The 4,655-nt window shown below is 41.0% G+C and overlaps 1 pseudogene; it reads left to right on the forward strand.

The window, feature by feature from the left end:
• The first annotated feature begins 3,400 nt into the window (after nt 1-3,400).
• LOC115893650 lies at nt 3,401-4,158 on the forward strand (annotated as a pseudogene).
• The last annotated feature ends 497 nt before the right edge of the window (nt 4,159-4,655 follow it).

The following is a 4,655-nucleotide window of genomic DNA, read 5'->3' on the forward strand; positions in this document are numbered from 1 at the left end:
TGTTCCTCACAAGCACTAGGCTCAGTCCCCTTCAGGGCTCCACACTTGCTGTTCTCTCTACCCCTAGACCTTCCCACATGGCTCACTTATTTCAGATCTCAGCTCAAATATGAAATCTCCCCAGATGGGCTTTTCTGAGCATCTCTCTAGAATCATCACTGCTGTCTCCTTCCTATCCCACTGTCTTTTCTTTTGGATCATAGCCACTATTCACTTGTGCACTGTCTCCCCAGCTACAATGTCTGCTTACTGAGGGCAGGACTTTGCCTGTCTTATTCATGGCATCCCCAGCCCCAAGAATAGGGCCTCTGGTAAAGACTGTTGAGTGAAGAGTTCCAGAACACAGAGAAAGGTACACAGCAGCAGTAATAAGGATGAGCAACCTCTGTGCAGCAACAACTGTCCACCCTCTAAAAAGCTGCTTTCAGAAAGGAAGGGTTAGATTGTCCAGTTTTCTCCAGTAAATGCTGCTACCATCTTCTCTGCTAGGAAGGGCTTTTTTTTTATTATTTAAATTTAAATTTAAATTTTATTTTATTTGAGATAGAGCCTCGCTCTGTCACCCAGGCTGGAGCGCAGTGGCATGATCTCAGCTCACTGTAACCTCCGTCTCCTGGGCTCAAGCGATTCTCCTGCCTCAGCCTCATGAGTGGCTGGGATTACAGGCACCTACCACACCTGGCTAATTTTTGTATTTTTTAGTAGAGACGGGGTTTCGTCATGTTGACCAGGCTGGTCTTAAACTCCTGACCTTAGGTGATCCACCCCGCCTCAGCCTTCCAAAATGCTGAGATTACAGGTGTGAGCCACCGCGCCCGGCCAGGAAGGGCTTATTTTGAGCCCAACTTGGATGAATTTCTCATGTGTCCTGTGGTATCTCACTGCCTCCTCAGCATGCCACCTTGTTATTTTTACAGAAGGTGTGGTGCCAACAGCAGCTTCTGTGGTGCCAACAGAAGCTCAGGCTACCTGAGCTTCTGGTGGGGAGGAATATTCTGGAAACAGAAGGACACAACTAGGAGTTACAACTGATCTTATACTCAAATCCCCTCTTGGTCATAACCCTATTATAGTCTGAGGTCTAAGTCTCAGAACTATGAAACACTCTTAGGACATTCTTAATGTCCTAAGAAACTAAGAAAACCTTAGGAAGACTTGTCATATAAGGGAAGAGCCAAATTAATGATGTTCACAGTTCTGAATCATGTCAAATAGATAATCTTCATAGTGGCGTTTTAAATTTTCTCACCATAAGACGAGGACAGAGATCTGCTGTACCGTCCAGTGCAGGGAATGCAATTGGAAAAAACAGGAGGATAATTCTTCTTCAGTACTTTCTCGTCTGAATAGGGCCGCATTTTCTTTCTTTTGTTACTAAATGTACAATGTCACATCTATTCTTGTTGCCAGATGAATGTGATTTAGCACAATACTATCCTGTTAGCATTTCTAGGTCAATATGAGTCAGTGGTATTATGCTGAGCTGGAGGTTAAATAGAAAGTAATTGACCACAGGCCAGGTGTGGTGACTCACGCCTGTAATCTCAGCACTTTGGGAGGACACAGTGTCTCATACCTGTAATCCCAGCACTTTAGGAGGCCAAGGTGGGTGGATCATCTGAGTTCAGGAGTTTGAGACCAGTGGCCAACATGGTGAAACCCCATATCTACTAAAACCACAAACATTAGCTGGGCGTGGTGGGCACCTGCAATCCCAGCTACTTGGGAGGCTGAGGCAGGAGAATTGCTTGAAACTGGGAGGTGGAGGTTGCTGGGAGGTGGATGTTGCAGTGAGCCGAGATCAGGCCACTGCACTCCAGTCTGGGTGACAGAGTGAAACTCCGTCTCCAAAAAAAAAAAAAAGTAATTAACCACAAAGACAATTACAGTTTAAGTAGGTGTTTACAAGTCTGAGATAGTGGGAAAAGCTGACCTTTTTAAAAAAAAACACCTAACATTCCCTGAAATATCTTGACCTTTAGAGCTGAACTACAATACATGGTTTCATACTTAAGATGAAATTATGCTCATTAACATCAAAATATCTGATTTATTTTTTGGACTTTCCTAGTCTTTGCAGTCATATTAACAAAACGAAAGAAAAGTAAAAAGTAAAAATACCATGAAGCTATAGATTATTTTTTTATTTTTATTTTTTGCATTCTTCTTTTAATTTTATTTTTTAAAATTTTACTTCAAGTTCCGGGATACATATGCAGAATGTGCAGGTTTGTTACATAGGTATACATGTGCCATGGTGGTTTGTTGCACCGATCATCTAGGTTTTAAGCCCTGCATGCATTAGGTATTTGTCCTAACGCTCTCCCTCCCCTTGTCCCCCAGCCCCTGACAGGCCCCAGTATATGACGTTCCCCTCCCTGCGTCCATGTGTTCTCATTTTTCAACTCCCACTTATGAGTGAGAACATGTGGTGTTTGGTTTTCTGTTCCTGTTTGGATTTTTTACTTTAAAACAACCCATACAAACCTGAGCCATCATGGTCAGATTTTGCTTTCTTACCACTAGAAGGTGCTAACAACTCCATTAAATGTTTTCAGTGTGACAGACTATGAGAAGAAGCCCAGTGAGCTCATGAGGAAATATATTCATCTGTTTATTTTTGCCAAATTTACTGATAGTAGTTTGACGTGAAAAAATAACATACAACAATCTGTTTCCTCTCTAATGGGAAGGCACCTAATTATCCATTTTATTGTTAATATTCAATCTAGAAAAGTGATGAAAATAATACACAAAAAATACAATTATCTCTAGACTCAAGTATATAAAATAAACTGATGTATTCTCTTGGATTTAGTGACAATGCTTCTCGAAATTTGTACCAAGATAAAATATCAGACAGGTGAACAAAAAATGAATGGATAAGATGTTCATCTCAACATTGTTTAAAGTACTATATCATGGCTACGTTACATAACTTCATATAGTGGAACACTGTGGCCATAAACATGGTGGTGAAGATTGCGTTTATTGCCATGGAAAGCTATCCATGCAATATTATTGTTGTTATTATTTTAAATAGAGATGCGATATTGCTCTGTTGCCCAGGCTGGAGCACAGTGGTGTGATCACAGCTCACTACAACCTTTAACTCCTGGGCTCAAGCAATCCCCCCACCTCAGCCTCCCGAGTAGCTGGGACTACAGGCATCCTCCACCATGCCCTGATAATTACAAAAACTGTTCAGTGACAGGGTCTCACTATATTGCCCAGTCTGGTCTCAAACTCCTAGGCTCAAGCAATCCTCCCGCCTCAGCCTCCTGAGTAGCTGAGACTATAGGCATGTGCTACCATGTCCGGCTGATGTAATATTATTAAGTTAAAAATGCAGGCTACAGCTCTTTTTCATGGTGTCCTGAAAGCGATCAGCTGCTTCAAGATGAAGCTGAACATCTCCTTCCCGGCCACTGGCTGCCAGAAACTCATTGAAGTGGACAATGAACACAAACTTCATACTTTTTATGAGAAGCGTGTGGCAACAGAAGTTGCTGCTGATGCTCTGGGTAAAGACTGGAAGGGTTATGGGGTCTGAATCAGCGGTGGGAACAACAAACAAGGTTTCCCTATGAATCAGGGTGTCTTGACCAATGGCCATGTCCACCTGCTACTGAATAAAAGGCATTCCTGTTACAGACCAAGGAGAACTGGAAAAAGGAAGTGAAAATCTGCTTGTGGTTGCATTGTGGATGCCAATCTGAGCATTCTCAACTTGGTTATTGTGAAAAAAGGAGAGAAGGATATTCCCCGACTGACTGATACTATGGTGCCTTGTCGCCTTGGGCCCAAAAGAGCTAGCAGAATCTGCAAACTTTTCAGTCTCTCTAAATGTGATGATGTCCACCAGTGTGTTGTAAGATAGCCCTTAAACAAAGAAGGTAAGAAATCTAGGACTAAAGCACCCAAGATTCAGTATCTTGTTACTTACCCCACGTGTACTGCAGCACAAACGGTGGCATATTGCTCTGAAGAAACAGAGAATTAAGAAAAATAAGGAAGTGGCTGCAGAATATGCTAAACTTTTGGCCAGGAGAATGAAGGAGGCTAAAGAGAAGGAAGCATGAAGAACAGATTGACAAGAGACGCAGACTGTCCTCTCTGCAAGCTTCTACTTCCAAGTCTGAATCTAGTCAAAAATAAGATTTTTTGAGTAACAAATGAATAAGACAGACTAAAAAAAATGCAGGTTACAAAATTGTCGTTTAATATTTCATTTAAATAAAGATATGATGCAGAAAAGCATGGAAGATATTCACTGAAATGATGATTGTCTCTAGATAATGTGATTATTTGTGATCCTTATTATCTGGTTGTGTAACCTTGAGAAAAATACTTAGCCCTTCCATACCTCTCAGTTTCATCATCAGCAAAATGGTGGCAATAATATTTCCTACCTCATGGGTAACATGAGGAATTCAACATATTTATATATGTAAAGCATTTAAAAGAGTGCTGAACACATCATGCATACTAAAAAACTATTAGCTATCATACTCATTATCCTAATTGTCCATATTTTCTAATCTTATGATTGTGTATGTGTTAATTTTATAACCAGTAAAGACAATAAACTACTTTTTTCTAAAAGATAGCTCTCACAGAGGAGGAGGGAATTAAATTCATTCCTATCCATACGA

The sequence above is a fragment of the Rhinopithecus roxellana genome, chromosome 15, assembly GCF_007565055.1.
Source record: "Rhinopithecus roxellana isolate Shanxi Qingling chromosome 15, ASM756505v1, whole genome shotgun sequence".
Lineage (NCBI taxonomy): Eukaryota > Metazoa > Chordata > Mammalia > Primates > Cercopithecidae > Rhinopithecus > Rhinopithecus roxellana.